The sequence below is a fragment of the Nematolebias whitei genome, chromosome 3 (genome assembly GCF_014905685.2).
Source record: "Nematolebias whitei isolate Nwh7 chromosome 3, NemWhi1, whole genome shotgun sequence".
NCBI lineage: Eukaryota > Metazoa > Chordata > Actinopteri > Cyprinodontiformes > Rivulidae > Nematolebias > Nematolebias whitei.
The window spans coordinates 55,361,957-55,379,970 of record NC_056500.1 but is presented as its reverse complement, the minus strand read 5'-3'; the positions used below and the strand labels follow the sequence as shown (position 1 = coordinate 55,379,970).

The 18,014-nt window shown below is 41.0% G+C and overlaps 1 protein-coding gene across 1 annotated transcript in view; it reads left to right on the top strand.

Annotated features, from left to right (window-relative positions):
- Positions 1 to 18,014, top strand: part of evi5b (ecotropic viral integration site 5b) — a 111,873-nt gene that overhangs the window by 1,407 nt on the left and 92,452 nt on the right. The window lies entirely within an intron of this gene.

Sequence of the window (18,014 nt, the reverse complement as noted above, 5' to 3'; positions counted from 1 at the left end):
TTTTTGAAACGTTCAGCTCCTTTCAGCGTCTATCTTCTGATTTACCTCCTTTTTGAAACGTTCAGCTCCTTTCAGCATCTATCTTCTGATTTACCTCCTTTTTGAAACTTTCAGCTCCTTTCAGCATCTATCTTCTGATTTACATCCTTTTTGAAACGTTCAGCTCCTTTCAGCATCTATCTTCTGATTTTCCTCCTTTTTGAAGTAATTTTTCTGCGAACTTCAGCTTTTTTCAGTTTCTTTCAGCTAAACTCAGTTTTTTCTGCCTTTTCAGGTACTTTTGAGATATTTTTCAGCCTATTCTAGCCTTTTTTTCTGCTTGTTGTTTGTAATTAATGCCTTTTGCTATTGTTTTGGATACTCTCAACATTTTGTGTTCCTTTCAACGTTTTTAAAAACTTTTTCAGCAAGTTTTAATTTTTTTTCTAATTTTACATTTTTCTTCAATCTTCTCAGTCTCTGCGTATTTCAGCTTATTCTGCTCATTTCTGAGCTAGTCGTGTTTTTCTGACATTTATGCTGTTTTGCTGCTGCTTTAATTTTCTTGTTTTCAACAAATGTCCGCTGTTCAAATTCATCTCACATTAACAGGTTCGAGATGAAACCTTCTTAGCCTGGTTTCAACTTCTTCAGCAAAAATCATCCAGCAGTAAGCATTTGCTTTAAGTGTGTGTTTATCAGTGGGGACTACTTTTCCCTTAAATGTAGTAAAAGTAAATCATGGAAATGAGTTTTACTTTAATGTGTGTTCAGCTCTTAGTTGTTACAACTCTCTCTGAAACGCGTGTCGAAGCCCCTGACCGCTGCGTGTCTGTCTGCATTCATTTCATTCAGAAGATCTTTTCTTGTTTTCATCTGTACTTTTTAATTGTAATGTTTGCAGCTGTCTGGATTTTCATTCAGGTGTTTTATAACCGTTTCAATGCCAGGTTAAAAAATGTATTAGTTTATTTTCCCATTAACAATGAGTCAAAACTGATTACATGAAATGCATTAGAAATTATTGAAATGTTTTAGATTTTTGGAACAGCCTAGTGAAGTCCATTCAGACTGGTAAAATATATAAAAAATAAGTCCGTGTTATATTTCTTTATGAGTTCAACATAAAAATTCTGAAACATGGTAAACGTATGTATTAAAAAATAAATAAAATCATCAGTCAACCTGATTAAAGTTGGCCCTCATTCAGGTTTTTATTCTTAACTCTTGGTTAAAATGAGTTTGAGCCCTTGGAGTTCAAAGGTCACACAGCTTTAACGAGACATTTAAAGGTCATTTCTAGTCGAACCCTAAGGTCAGCTGAGTTTGGGCCAAACGTTTTCAAAGTTCTGTTAAAATGCAAGCGAGGCATTGTTGTGGACGCAGGATCTGTCCTTGCGCTGCCTCGTGACTCGTGTCTTGTTCCAGCCCTGCATCATAGTGTGATGAGCTCCAGTGTTCCTCTACTCCTGATGATGTTGGCTCTGAGCTTCAGTGAGAAGAGCAGTCCTTACAAACCTGCTGCTGCCGCTCTGCGTCTGCGCTCCTCTTCATCTCTGTTTCAGAATAAACACACTGGCTTTATATATCAACCTGCAGCTGCCCTGGAGCGTCGTTTCACTGTCCAGTTTAAATTCTCATCGGCCCCTCTCGACACGACCGCCTGCCGCTTCATTAGTGGAGAAATAAACCACAGCAGCAGGACTCGACTGATCAAGGAGAATTATTTTAAAAGTTCAGAATCGATCACTGGAGCAGAACTCGCCTGCAGTGATACGAAGCACGGCACGTTATTTTTTCACGTCAGCCGTTTGATCGTGTTCCTCCTTCAGAGGTGATACCAGAGGTGGGCTGTCTCCAAACAAGGCCCCCGACCCCTGCTGCCTCGCTCCATTAGAGGTCCCTAGGCAGCCTGAAGGTATCTGAATCCTGACTGAACTGTCTTGTGAGAGCATTTTGAGAAGAGCTGGAGGTCCCTACCATCCCCTTCACCTGCTTACACACACCTGAACGACTCTGCAAGCCCACACTTGCACACCAGCAGTGGTGGAGGAAGTACTCAAACACTGTACTTAAGTAAAAGTACAAATAAACAGACAAAAATGTACTCTTGTAAAAGTATAAGTACCACATTAACATTTTTACTTAAGTAAAAGTAAATAAGTGCTTGCTTTTAAAATACTTTAATTATTATAAGTAAAAGTACTTGCTGAATGTATTACATAATGCAATGGTCTACATATCATTAAGTGTACCTACTGTATGTATATTTTCTGTAGTACATTAATAGTGTTGAGTCATTTTAATGAACGATGCTGCAGATAATACATGTTTTTATTCTGTTTACTCTGTGACACAGTTCAACCTGGACTTGTGATTCTGTGTCAGAATTTCAGGGATGACCTGCAGAGTTAACTGTCATTAATCAAAATAAGAAAGAGGAATGATTTTACTTTTAAAAGTTTTTATTTAACACAAAGTAAAACCATTGTGTCATTTTAACTGCAGTAAAACATTTAAGTAAAAGTTGTCTGCCTGAACAAAAGGAGCATTAGACACAACAAAGGAACAGGCTCTGATCATTTCAACTCTAGTTAAATTCTGTCTATTCAACCTTGTAATGGATCAATATTGAATAATATTTTAACTTCCTGACACATTTTTAAAACTTGGACCTGAGTGTCGAGTCATTTGGAGACATGTCTTGTCTCCTAACATCATGAACTGACACATTTTAATATTGCAGCAAGAATTTCTTGTTCAAGTTCAGAAGAAGTTGGTTTTCAAAGAGTTCTGAGTCCAGTCTGGATCTTTAGGGAGAGAGAATCTGTCCTGCTGTACTGAGTCTTTCAATAAGGACATGGGTGGAGTGTATCTCCTGACTGACTCTCTTGTGGTGGAATACATTTCAGTGTGTTAGTGGTGCTGCAGGTGCACCCAGCTCAGTGACAAATTTACTAGAATATATGTCACTGGTCCAGCTCTTCTTGAAGGCGGGTCTAACGTTACCTGCCCACTCTGCAGTGATTCACTGGACCAACTCCCTCTCACCATTGGTTACTTTCAAAGTAACAAATCAAAAAGCTGCAACATGAATGTAACTTGTAATGCAACGCGTCATAGAAATGTAGTGTAGTAGAAAGTACAGATACTTCATGTAAAATGTAGTGGAGTAAAAGTATAAAGTACCCACATTTAACTCTACTTAAGTAAAGTACAGATACATGAAAAATGTACTAAAGTACAGTAACGAAGTATTTGTACTTAGTTACATCCCACCACTGCCCACCAGTTACCCACAGAAAACAGTGGTAACTATAAAAGGAAAGACGTTTTACTTTCAGGAAGGAATGTTTTTGTTTAGTTCTCAGAGATGCTCATTTACCAACATTTTAGCAGATTGAAAACCTGTTTTTGCTTTTTGCTTTATTTTTCATGCCTAAATACAAAGTTGTTCTTTGGTATAGACATCTGACAATGTCCTGCTTTGTTTCTGAGTGATGTCCTTGGCTGCTTAATTTTAATAAAGAGGAGGTTCAGACGTTGTAGCCTTCAGTTTTGTATCCTGCTGATCACAGATGCCCCTTTTCCATAGTACCTCTTAGTACCAGTACAGCACGGTTCAACTCGATTATCACGATCATCTCTCAGCTGCAACAAGTTCTTGAACTGTGACTGGTGCCGTGAGCTGCTTCTCTTTTCTTCAACAACCGTGTCAAAGACTCATGGCGTGGTCCAGGACAAGATGTCCGTCTGTTTGAGAAGGGTCACATCACTGGCTGCATCAAGCAGAGGAAACATTAAGAAGATTACAGAAACTACTAACACTGGGTTAAGAACTGTCCAACGCATTATTAAAAACTGGAAGGACAGTGGGGACACATTGTCTTGCAAAATAAAGTACCTGTACTTAAATGTGATGTGACAGGGTGACACTTTGCTTAGCATAGCATTGTTTCATGTCACTCAACATTTTCGTGGGGGTCTTCCAGCAGCTCACATTCTGTGTGCTCATGAAAATCTTGATTATTGAGATTGAGAATGACACCTAAGTGTTGGTTTTTATTCTATTTATTTAAAAAAAAATAGTTGGTGCTACCGTTACTCCTTTAAACCTGTACACACAGGCAGCTCATTTCTACACAAAATACAGTATTTTTCTTCAAGGTCATACTTTTTTATAATTGTCCTTTTTCTGTTTTTAAATGTAGTCAAGATTCTGTAATCATTTATTGAATTAGCCTGATGTAAGACAAGATGTTGCTCTCTCAGAACCAAAGAGCCGTGTGTGTGCCTCTGTTGTCAACTTTGTGAATTATTAAAAAAAGTTCTCACCTGTAATTGTGCACTACCTTTTAGACTGTTTTACTTCTAACACCAGCAACATTCTGAAGTCAGAAGAGGAGAGCAGCAATCGCTACTTTTTCACAGAGCGTATGTACACCTAGTCGTGTGTTTCTATTCATGTTTAGATTTTAATAATTTACTAAAATCAATTGTTTTTTGTCCTCAATGTCCACAAACATACTCATTGTGTTAATCTCACTTGATCTGGTTCTGACATATGGCATAGAGAGTAACCATTTAAAGATAAGACAGAAGTCCCTCGCTACTTTGCGGTTCGTTTTTTGCAGACTCGCTCTATCGCGGTTTTTCAAAGTAAGATTGGACATGACACACAATTGGCTGATTGATGGGTGAGCCGCACGATCAGCATGGAATTTTTATTTAAAATGAATTATTTTAAATTATTTAGCACCTATTCACCTTTGTGCAGCCCACACTGCAGGAGAAACATCCTCCTGCAGCTCCTCCTCCCTCCTCCTCCCTCCTCTGTTATGTCCGTTCTGCTGTGGCGAAGTGGGCGTGGCCAAGAACGCAAAGTGCAGCCGTGGCTGAGAGGAGGCAGAGAGTTGAAATCATGACATTCTGTGCTCTTTTTGAGTGTTGAGTTTAGAAATGTTTAGAATATTACAAGAGTGTGGGAAGGGTTTCAAACACCTTAATATATATAAATACTAAAATATACTACTACCTACTACTTGTACTACTATTCATACTTTGCTGTTTTTCACTTATCACGGGTCTTCAAGGTACGGATCCCCCATGATAAACGAGGGACTACTACTAACTCCTGATCCGCTCAACATAATTTAACGAAACTTCAGACGTATTTGTACCACCACTAGACGTGTCACATAATCTTTTAATTAGGGGTGTACGATTGCAGTTTTCTGGCCGATCACCGATTTCTAAAAAGTCTGACCTGCCGATTCTGATATTGTTTTATAATCGACACTGTCAGGTGTTATAAGTTCACAATGCACCTTCAATTTTCCAATATTATTTTGTTGAAGAACATACCCTTGAACAATATCCTAGAAACAATACAAACTTGTTCTAACTGGCCATGAGGTCGTGCTCTGAAATATAAATGAAGTTCAGACAATTGTTGATAAAACAAACAAAAAATTAAAATCGTTTCTCATGCAAGGAAACCGGGGCCGATAAATCAGCCGGCCGATTTATCGGTGCACCCCTACTTTTAATTATTCTAGTTTTAAGGTCAAGGTCACAAATCAAGGTCAAATGTTATACAAGCTCTTTGCTCTTTGTCCTGGCTGTATTGCCGTATAATAGATTGTTGACAGGCATATAATCGGCTGTATGTGGTTCTGTTGTTAATAATCTTTGACTTGCACTGAAGAAACCTACTCTGGTTTAATTCAGGGTTATAGTCTTGAAAACAGGCCTCTAGAAATTTGGAAAGACACAGGTGCTGCACTAACATGGAAGAGATATATTAGTTTGCTAACGGACAAGAAAGTTCTTTGTGAAAATAGAACTGTACATAATTCATCTTCAACAGAGTAGAACAAGATCTAGCTAGTTTAGTACTGTAGCTAGACTTATTTAAAGTCCTGTCTCGGTTGAGCCATGCATCACTAGAACTCTTTAGTGATGAGATCATGAGATTCTTTATAAATAAGATTAATTCAGTTGGGGAGAAAATCCACACTATTCTTCGTACTATTGCCTCTTATTCACTATCAAATGAAACTGCTTTTGAAGAGTCACTAGAATTGTTCAGACTGTTTTTCCCATATAAACTACACCTGGTCCAGTCATTCTGTGTTGTTCTTTCTCTCCTGTCCTCTCAAACCCCTGCCAGTCCAGGAAGTTAGCTGCACATCCTGAAGCTAGTTCTGCTTCTTGTTTCTTCCTGTTAAAAGGGAGTTCTTCCTTCCCACTGTCACCAGTGAACTGCTCGGGGTGGGAGATTGCAACAGTGTTGAGATTTGACACAATCTGCTGGCTTTCATGTGTAAATTAGTTTTACTAATTGGTATTTAATTAATTTATGTGTGTGAATATTTTTGCACAGTGCTTGGATACAGTACGTTTTGTTATGAATTCTTGCTATATCTTCTTCTTCTTTCAGCTTTTCCCTCTTCAGGGATCTCCACAGCAAGTCCTCTTTCTCCATCTCATTCTGTCCTCTGCATCCTCTGTCCTCACTCCTACTACCTCCATGTCCTCTCTAACTGCATCAGATATCTTCTTTTTGGCCTTCCTCCTTGTCTTTGTCCTGAAAGCTTAATTTCTAACATCCTTGTACCATTGTTCTATGAAATTATCTTTAACAAGATAGATACAGGTTAGGGAAAGGTCGGAACAATGAATAAAAACTCTCAAAAGAAACTCTCAGGCTGTTTTCTGCTAGAATAATAAGTGTCATTTATTAAACCGCCACAGATACAGCAAAGCAACGTACATTCAGTACAAATCAAGCATTGATGTAGAAACCCCTCACCGTGACACCAGACCGAGGAAGCCGTTTTCAGTCCGAGTAGAAAGGTAACATCAATTCAGGCTGGGCGTCGGATCCTGACCCGCAGCAGACTTCGACTCTAATTCTGGGTGTTACACTTTTTATACTCCCCCTCTGACTGGGTGATGTGCGGGCAGAGCAAACATGTTTTCTATCATCAAGGCAGTTTGTACAGCAGAGCGATGGCTCATAAAAACATGTCTATCAAACCCAAGGTCGTGGGTGGATGAAAGACCTGTCTACATCAAACTCCGTGTCACTGTAACCGCAAGATGGGCCAGATCTTGCGGCAAGAGCACCCCCGGAGGCTTATTTTCATTCCTCCAAAACACATCTGCAGTACAGGCCTGACTTGCACAGATAAGCTGCATATAAAATGAGTATAAAATAAGTATAAATTGACATAAAAGCATCAAAATAATCATTCTTATATCAACCATTGTGACCACTGTCCCTCCTCTGGACATGTCCAAACCATCTCAGTCTGACCTCTCTAACTTTATCTCCCAGTTGTTCAACCTGTGCTGTACCTAGGGCTGGGTACCTTTCTAAAAAATTCTGCATCGGTACCGGTGTCGGTACCTTCACTTCGGTGTCGGTTCCTTCACTTCGGTGTCGGTTCCTGGACGGTTCTTTTTTCGGTACCAATTTTATAATTAATATTAATTCTAACGAAGACAATTATGTTACACATTACAGTACAAATTGTAAGTTTTATTTTTTAACTTTGGTATTTTTCCATCCATCCATCCATCCATCCATCCATCCATCCTTTATCTTTACCCGCTTATTCCATTTTGGGTCACAGGGGTCACCGGCGCCCATATCCAGCAATCACTGTGCGAGGGGCGGGGGACACCCTGGACGGGTCGCAAGTCCATCACAGGGACACATAGAGACAAACGAGACAACCAACCATTCACTCTCTCACTCACACCTAGGGACAATTTAGAGTTACCAATCAGTCTAACATGCATGTTTTTGGTCTGTGGGAGAAAACTGGAGTACCCGGAGAAAACCCACGCATGCACGGAGAGAACATGCAAACTCCACCCAGATGGCCCCTGCACCGGGGTTTGAACCAAGGACCTGCTCGCTGAGAGACAGCAGCTCTACCAGTTGCGCCACCATGCTGCCCTGGTGTTTTTCCATTCCAAGCAATTTTCTTACATAAAAATAAACAAATAATTTCAAGTCAAAATAACTGTTGCAAACCAGTGACACGTCAGTGTCTAATGCTCACTGCTACACACTGAGATACCTGGTTGCCAGTTTGATAGCATTGGCATATTGTCCCTCACATTCCATCAGCAGGTCACTGGATTCACTTAGGTTACAGTTGATGACAGATTTCTGTACCTCTGTGTCTCTTCCTGAATCTTCTCTGTGGTTCTTTGGGGTTTAGGGTTCTTATCGTCTCCCTAAATGACATTAGCACAAAACATCAACAATAACATGGTTGTGTTATTATTGCTCACAAACGATTATCTAGGCTGAGAAAAAAAAGTTTAACTGGTCAACAATATCCTTTACAGCTGACTTACCTCCACCATGCACCCTCCACTGTAGAGAAAAAAAAAAAGTACCCCCCCCCCCCATCTCACTTTTCTTTTGTCTGCCTCTCCTCACATCAGGGTCAGAGGCTCCTGTGAGGAGAACATAAACAGACAGTAAACATTAGGTGAACTGTTTAACCAGCTGATCCGATGGATGAGCACATTTTTACAAGCTTTATCTGTTGGTGTCAATTTTTAGTTAGCTTCTGAGTTTAGCTAGCAACATAGATAACATAAAGCTAAACACTAATATCTTAAAGTTAGCGTTACATGGATCCTAGTTTAATTCACCGCAATGCACATATTAAGTTGCAGTAATGTTAACAAACGTAAACTTACCAGCTGAAATCCCAGACACAGCTCAGTCCTCGGAGTTCTTTGATGAAGAGGAGTCCGGTTGTGGAATTTTGATTCAGGCCATTCATGCTCTCTAACACACACATGCTGACTTTAACACTGAGAGGAGTGGGGAGGCTGTGGTCCCCCTTGAAGACAAACTTGGAGCAACTTTCCGCTCATAAATTGAAGCCGTTCAACGCCACATGTGTTGCACATGTGAACCCCGTCTGTGGGTGGAACCAGCACCATAGACATACGGCTGTAGGGCAGCTCTATAACAGCTCTGGATTAAAACACGTAGTCTGTTTGTCATATGTCTGGTGTTTTATCTGCCTGCGTGCTGAAACCACATGTCACGTTACAGCCAATACTGAAACTTGACACCGAAAGAAGAGTGACGTTTCAATCCATACACTGACCGACGTAGTTCGGTCGGTGCCATATAATAACCTCTGTTCGGTATACAGCCCTAGCTGTACCTCTGATGATCTCATTCCTAATCTTATCCATCCTTGTCATTCCTATAGAGAACCTCAACATCTTCATTTCTGCCACTTCCAGTTCTTTCTCCTGTCTTTTTGTCAGTGCCACTGTCTCCACACCATACAACATAGCTGGTCTCACAACTGTCTTGTAAACTTTTCCAAACTTTGTGTAAGCCTTTGCTGACACCCTTTTGTCACAAATCACTCTTGAAACTTTTCTCCATCCATTCCATCCTGCCTGTACTCTCTTTTTCACCTCTTTACCACACTCTCCATTTTCCTAGAAAGTGGACCCCAAGTACTTGAAGTCAGAGTCAGAGAGAGAGTCAGAGATTCTTTGTCATTCGCACCAGCGAAACTATGTACACAGGGTCCCAGTTACATCCAACAATAAAATGTAAAAGAAAAACAATGATAACATCTAAGATATCAACTAAGAAAAACATCAACTAAAAATATACTGAGCACTAATAGCATAAAAACATTACGTCAAACAACAGCACGAACATGAGCATGAGTCTGTGTGAGCAGATGAGCATGCATGAACACATCAACATGAAACAGATCACCAGCAACATGAAACAGATCAGCAGCAACATGATGTGATTTTTCACAGTGAATATTCTGGTTAGAGATTCATGAGTCTAACGGCCTCAGGGTAGAAGCTATTCCTCAGTCTAGTGGTTATACACTTAATGCTCCTCAACCTCTTTCCTGAGGGGAGCGGGGCAAAAAGTGTGTGTGCTGGGTGAGTGGGGTCCTTCATGATACAGGTGGCCCCCTTCCTGCCTCTGGAGGTGTAGATGTCTGTGATGGTGGTGAGACTGACTCCAACAGACTTCTGTGCAGCCTTCACTACTCTCTGCAAAGCTTTTATTCTGCATCTGTGCAGCCTCCATGCCACACATTGATGCTGGAACACAGGATGCTCTCCACTGCACACCTGTAGAAGGAGGCGAGGACTGAGCTTCCCAGACCAGCTCGTCTCAGCCGCCTGAGGAAGTAGAGTCTCTGATGAGCTTTCTTGATCAGGCTGGTGGTGTTGTTGCCCCAGCTGAGGTTGTCATTTAGGTGCACACCCAAATACTTGTAGCTGGAGACCACTTCCACCGCAGATCCTCTTATGTTCAGGGGGGTGTAGGTGTGTTTGTTCCTTCTGAAGTCCACAATCATCTCCTTTGTCTTCTTCACATTGATGTGAAGGTTATTCTCTTTGCACCAGCTCTCCAGCTACACCTTTGTGACCTCTGCTCCTTGTAATCTCACTGTTTCACCGGCCTCCCTCTCATTCACACATGTACTCTCTTACTACGGCTGACTTTCATTCCTCTTCTTTAAATGTATACCTTCACCCCTCCAAGTTTTTTTCCACCGGTTTGCTGTTCTCCCCACAGATCACAATGTCATCTGCAAACATCAAAGTCCACGGGGATTCCTGCCTGGCCTCATCTGTTAGTCTGTCCATCACCAAAGTAAACAACACGGGCTCAGAGCCGATCCTTGATTCAATCCCACCTCCACCTTGAAGCTATCTGTCACTCCTACAGCACATCTCACCATTGTCCTGCTGTCCTCATACATGTCATGTACCAGTCTAACATACTTCTCTGCCACTCCAGATATCCTCATGCAATACCACACCTCCTCCCTCAGCGCCCTGTCATATGCTTCTAAATCCACAAAGACACAATGGAGTTCTTTCTGACCCTTTCTGTACTTCTCCATCAGCATCATCAAAGCAAATATGACATCTGTTGTGCTCTTTCTTGGCATGAAATCATACTGCTGCTCACAACTAGTCACCTTTCATCTAAGTCTAGCTTCTACAACTCTCTCCCAGATCTTCATTGTGTGACTCATCAACTTAATTCCCCTGTAGTTGTTACGACTCTGTACATCACCCTTATTCTTAAAAATGGGCACAAGCACAATTCTTCTGCATTCCTTGGGCATTTTCTCACCCTCCAATATGCCATTGAATATTTGAGTCAAAAACCTCACTGCCATCTCTCCAAGACTTTTCCAAACCTCCAATGGTATGTCATCATGTCCTACTGCCTTCCCCTTCTTCATTCTTTTCAGAGCTTTCTGGTTTTGACCCTCACTAATCTTTCCCACCTCCTGGTCTGCAGTTTCTATGACCTCTACTCTTCTTTCTCTTTCATTCTCTTCATTCATGAGCTCCTTAAAGCACTCCTTCCATCTTCCCATCACACCCTCATCACTTGCTAGAACATTACTATACATATCGTAAAAAGCCTAAACTGCTGCACATCCTTTCCAGTCTGATCCCTCTGTCTCGCCAATTGGTACAAGTCCTTCTCACCCTCTTTAGTGTCCAGCCTCCCATACAACTCATCATGCACATTTCGCTTTGCTTTAGCTACCTCCCTCTTTGCACTACGTCCCATCTCCTTATATTCCTGTCTCCTCTTTTCAGTCCTCACACGGTCATATTTCTTCTTGGCTAACCTCTTTCTATGAGTAACTTCCTGCACGTCACTATTCCACCACCAGGTTTCCTTATCATCCATTCTCTGTCCAGATGACACACCAAGTGCCTTCCTACCTGTCTCTAATTACTGTTGTTGTAGTAGCCCAGTCATTTGGAAGCTCTTTCTTTCCACCCATAGCTTTTAACAGCTCCTCTCTGAATTTCACAATATTCAAACATTTTTTTTTCAGCTTCTACCATTTGATCTGCTTTTATGATATTACAGTTAGGGCTAGGTACCTTTCTAAAAAAATCGGCATCAGTACTGTTAGGACGGGAGCCGGCTGTGGGCCACCGGACCCGGAAACCCGCCTCCAGCCCACGTCGCTTCCCCCGGCTCAAGCCTCCCTCAGAAGTGGCAACTCATACTAACAATAAATCGAGGAGACGTCAATTAAGTTTTATCAATTGTATTAAAATCAAGGCAGGAAAATGTTACAGTTTACAGCGCTGGTCTCTCCGGTCTGTGACGCGATCACAAACCCGGAAGAACCCAGATGTTCCGTGTCATTACTCATTTATAGGGTCCTAGACTCCTCCTTCGCAGAAGGGACGCTCAACCTGTCAGTGTGCAAGGGAGTGTGACTAAGTGTGATCTCAGTGGATCTTAAGTGGTTCTGACGTGTACGGAAATATGAGACGGTGCTTCAATAAGCCTTTTTATGTGATGTAGCAAGCAGAAATAAATATTCCTTGACGGATATCGAATCCTAGGGAGACTCTTTTTAGAGTTGCTGGCCCAGTTTAACCCAGTCAGAACCGGGTCACAATTTTGTTATAATCCTATCTCTGAGCAGATCAAAAACTCCCACGACCAGTCTAGATAAATATCTTAACAGTACCGGTGTCTGTACCTTCACTTTGGTGTCAGTTCCTGGACGGCTCTTTTTCCGGTACCAATTTTGTAATTACTGTTAATTCTAACAAGAATAAAATGACATTACACATTACAGTATAAATTGTGAGTTTTATTTTTTAACTTTGTTATTTCTATTCCAAGCAGTTTTCTAACATTAAAATAAACAAATAATGTCCAGGTCAAAAGAACAGTTGCAAACAACGTGACACGTAAGTGTCTAATGTTCACTGCTACACACTGAGGACCTTTTCACTTAACAGTTTTTCTTCAGAAACATCAATATGTCTGCTTTCTCTGGACACAAACAAGCACACTCCTGGCTGATGGTGTCTCCAGCAGTAGAAAATGTTTGCTCTGAGGGTGTAGATGATGCTTGTTGCACACACAGATACTTGGTTGTCAGTTTGACAGCACTGACATATTGTCCCTCACATTCTACCAGTAGGTCACTGGATTCACTGAGGTTAGAGTTGATGCAGACATCTGCACCTCTGTGTCTCTTCCTGAATTTTCTCGGTGGTTCTCTGGGGTTTAGGGCTCTGATCATCTCCCTAATTGACATTAGAACAAAACATCAACAATAACATGGTTGTGTTATTATTGCTCAAAAAACATTATCTAGGCTGAGAGATAAAAGCTTAACTGGTCAACAACATCCTTTCAAGTTTACTTACCTCCACCATGGAGCCTCCACTGTAGAAAAAGGCAGCAAACTTTTAACAACAAAGTTTGTGACTGTCCTGTGGCCCCCACCTTGCTTTTCTTTTTTCTGTCTGTCTTCCTCAGGGTCAGAGGCTCCTGTGAGGAGAACATCAACAGACAGTAAACATTACGTGAACTGTTTAAGCAGCTGACCCAATGGATGAGCACAATTTTAGAAGCTAAGCTTCATCTGTTACTGTCAATTTTTAGTTAGCTTCTGAGTTTAGCTAGCTACATAGATGAAATAAAGCTACACACTAATATCTTAAAGTTAGCGTTACATGGATTATACTTTAATTCACCGCGATGTACGTGTTAAGCTGCAGTAACATTAACAAACGTAAACTTACCAGCTGAAATCGCACACACAGCTCTGTCCTTGGAGTTCTTTGATGAAGACGAGTCCGGTCATAGAGATAATGAATCAGGCCGTTCAACACACTTCAGGGAGGCTGCTGTCCTTCACTCTCCTTGCAGAAAAACACGGAGCAACTTTCTGCTCATAAATTGAAGCCGTTCGACAACACACTCGCTGCACACGTGAACCCCGTCTGTGGGCGTAACCAGCACCATAGACAAACAGGTGTGTACGGCTGCTCTATACAGCTCTGGATGTAAACACCTAGTCTGTTTGCTATATGTCTGACTTTTACCTGCCGGCGTGCTGAAACCACGTGACACGTTATAGCCAATATCGAAACTTGACACCGAAAGAAGAGTGACGTTTCAATCCATACACCGACGGACGCAGTTCGGTCGGTGTCATACAAGAACCTCAGTTCGGTATACAGCCTAATTACAGTTTTTCTCTTATTTACAACAGTCATTCTACAGACAACCATCTGATGCTGTCTGGCCATGCCTTCCCCTGCCACAGCCTTACAGTCCCCAATTTCCCTCAGGTTTCCTCTTTTACACAGAATGTAGTCGACCTGCGTACTCCTTACTCCGCTCTTATAGGTCACTCTGTTCATCCCTCTTTTGGAAATAGGTGTTGACTACAGCCATTTTCATGCTCTTGGCAAAATCCACCACCATCTGTCCTTCCTGGTTTCTTTCATTAACACCAAACCTAGCCATCACTTCCTCATCCCCTCTGTTTCCTTCACCAACACGTCCATTCAGGTCTGCTCCTATCACCACTCTCTCCTCCCTGTATTCTTGCTACAGTATATGAATAAACTAAATTGAATTGAATTGTCTCATGGGGGTATTTATTTTTATTTTATTTTTATCTCAGGGGTGATTCTTCACCTTTTGACCCAGTCTCCTTACTCCAACCCAGACTTTCCTCTAAACTAAGCTATAGCAGCATACTGGCAGTATAAAGATCTTATCAAGTTGTCATCGCTGTGCTTTTAGGAGAGAGAGGACTTTGGTGTCACTGTTTAAATGATAGACTGTAGTTGCTTACCAAGTGTTTGAGTGTTTGGTGAGGCCTTTGTCCCCTGCAGTGGAGATAAAAGGCACGAGCGTTTGTCCTGTAGAATCACACAGATGACAAAGTCCTGCAGTGACGGCCACAATTAGTACCAGTAAATCAGAAGTGCCAAAGCTACGGAAAGCCTAGAAACCTGAGAAATGTGGAATACGCTATGAGCTTACATTGGTAAGGTATTTCTTGCCATGTTCTGTTGATTTAAAAAGAAAACATTTTTATTCACTTAAAAGAAAAAGTGACTTGTAATTGTTTGTCTTTGTGTTCATTTGTTAAAGATTAGTATAACCTGTTATTTATCACTTCAGCTTCAGGTTTATTAAAAATAATGATCTTTTAGACATTTAGCTAAAGTTGTATTCACAAAACGTCACTTGTTGTGACGAGTGGTGAATTATTAGCAGACTGACAGTCTGTTCAAGACCATGTAGGACACTAATGATCTGAGGGTTTTAAAAAGTAGCAGATCTTATAGCTTTTACATTTTTAAGTATTTCTTCTTTGGTGTCAGAGCTGAGGTGAAGAATAAAAGTTCTGTTGCACACTCTTCGTTTGGATCGTTTTCATTCGGTCCCACATGACCCATTTTAGCTGTAACCCTCAGCTCAGTGTCATCGTAAGCTCCAGTGGAAAGGCCTCAGACTGTTTCCTAGATCAGGTGTCTGAGCTTTTGTTTTCGTGTCATGAACGGCTCAGTGCCACGCAGCCTGACCGTGAAGGGCTTTGTTTGTGTACTGTTCTTTAAAGCCACATTAGCTGGCAAAATATGCAACTTTTCAATGTTTTTGATTACCGTAGATTTTTTTTGTATGTGTATCATCTATGGTTAAAATAAATAAATAAATAAACTATTATATATGCAACATTCTCTACCAAAAGTCTCCCACAATTTGTGAGAAATGTGCAAAATCAGCAGTCACTTTCAGTTGCCAACAATTACAAGTTGTTTGTTTACATTCGGACATTGACCAGCACACTTTGGACAGTCTTGGCAAACAATGGACGATGTGCTGGTAAAATAATCTTGCATGTACGCAGAGTCAGAGGGTTAACAGTGGAATCACACATGCCAGGTCCAAAGAGAAGAGGTGAAGTTCTTCTATCTCCTTCTGAAAAGAAATGGCGACTAAAAGCTGTGAGAGGAGAGCTGACTGAAGTAGTCATTTTGGGAGGAAATCAAGCTACAAAATTTGGGGCTACGATCATTTGCTAATGAGCTGTGCCAAGATATTCTGAACTGATCACTGAATTTAATTGTAAACAAAGACATACTTGCTTATTGTTATGTAATTTTGTGGTCGCACTTTAACAGTTTAAGCAATTTAATGAACATGGTTAAAAAAACCCAAACATAAACAAGTTTTTCTTTCTTGCCTTGTTAAAAACATGCAATCTGCCTGTGAATGAGTTTATAGTCATCGCATTTTTATGCATGAACACAGTAACAAAATCTAAATTGTGCATTATGTTTTATGATTCTTGTCAAGTCAAGTCACATTTATTTATATAGCACATTTAAAACAGTAACTGTTATCAAAGTGCTTACCAAATAAGATCACAACATCAAATATTAATAACAACATATTACAGCAACATGAATAAAAACATACAAACATGAAATATAATGAGAAACAATGAAATATCAAATGAGATCACACTGTGTTAAATGCCAATGAGTACAGATGTGTCAGTGAGTACAGATGTGTCAGTGAGTACAGATGTGTCAGTGAGTACAGATGTGTCAGTGAGTACAGATGTCAGTGAGTACAGATGTGTCAGTGAGTACAGATGTGTTTTGAGGAGAGATTTAAAAATAGAGACTGAGGTGGCCTGTCGAATGTTGATGGGCAGATTGTTCCAGAGTTTAGGGCCCATGACTGAAAACACCTGATCTCCTCTGAGCTTCAGATGGTTTTAGGTACAGCCAAAAGCAGCTGGTCTGATGATCTCAAGGTCCGAGAAGGAGTATAAGGATGAAGGAGGTCTGAGAGGTATGAGGGTGCAAGGCCATTAACACTTAAATGTCAGCAGAAGAATCTTAAAATCAACTCTGACCCGCACAGGAAGCCAGTGAAGAGAGGACAGAACTGGAGTAATGTGCTCAAACCTGTGAGTTCCTGTTAGTAGCCGAGCTGCAGCATTTTGGACGAGCTGGAAACGTCAAGATTGCAACGCGCTAAAACTAGCCACGCCTGGTCTCTGTTTTTTCAGTAAAATGTATGCAGGTGCTGGTCATAAAATTAGAATATCATGAAAAAGTTCATTTATTTCAGTAATTCCATTCAGAAAGTGAAACTTGTATATTATATTCATTCATTACACACACATATATATTTCAAAGGTTTATTTATTTTAATGTTGATGATTATAACTGACATCTAATGAAAACCCCAAATTCAGTATGTCAGAAAATTAGAATATTTTGAAAAGGTTCAATATTGAAGACACCTGGTGCCACACTCTAATCAGCCAATTAACTCAAAACATTTGCAAAGACCTTTAAATGGTCTCAGTCTAGTTCTGTAGTTTACACAATCATGGGGAAGACTGCTGACTTGACAGTTGTCCAAAAGATGACCATGGACACCTTGCACAAGAAGGGCAAGACACAAAAGGTCATCGCTAAAGAGGCTGGCTGTTCACAGAGCTCTGTGTCCAAGCACATTAATAGAGAGGCGAAGGGAAGCAAAAGATGTGGTATATAAAAAAAAGTGCACAAGTAATAAGGATAAACGCACCCTGGAGAGGATGGTGAAACAAAACCCATTCCAAAATGTGGGGGAGATTCACAAAGAGTGGACTGCAGCTTGGGTCAGTGCTTCACAAACCACCACGCACAGACATATGCAAGACATGGGTTTCAGCTGTTGCATTCCTTGTGTCAAGCCACTCTTGAACAAGAGACAGCGACAGAAGTGTCTTGAGACAAAAAGGACTGGACTGCTGCTGAGTGGTCCAAAGTTCTGTTCTCTGATGAAAGTAAAATTTGCATTTCATTTGGAAATCAAGGTCCCAGAGTCTGGAGGAAGAGATCAGAGGCACAGAATCCACGTTGCTTGAGATCCAGTGTCAAGTTTCCACAGTCAGTGATGGTTTGGGGTGCCATGTCATCTGCTGGTGTTGGTCCACTGTACTTTCTGAGGTCCAAGGTCAACGCAGCCGTCTACCAGGAAGTTTTAGAGACTTCATGCTTCCTGCTGCTGACCAACTTTATGGAGATGCAGAGTTCATTTTCCAACAGGACTTAGCACCTGCACACAGTGCCAATGCTACCAGTACCTGGTTTAAGGACCATGGTATCCCTGTTCTTTAAGGACCATGGTATCCCTG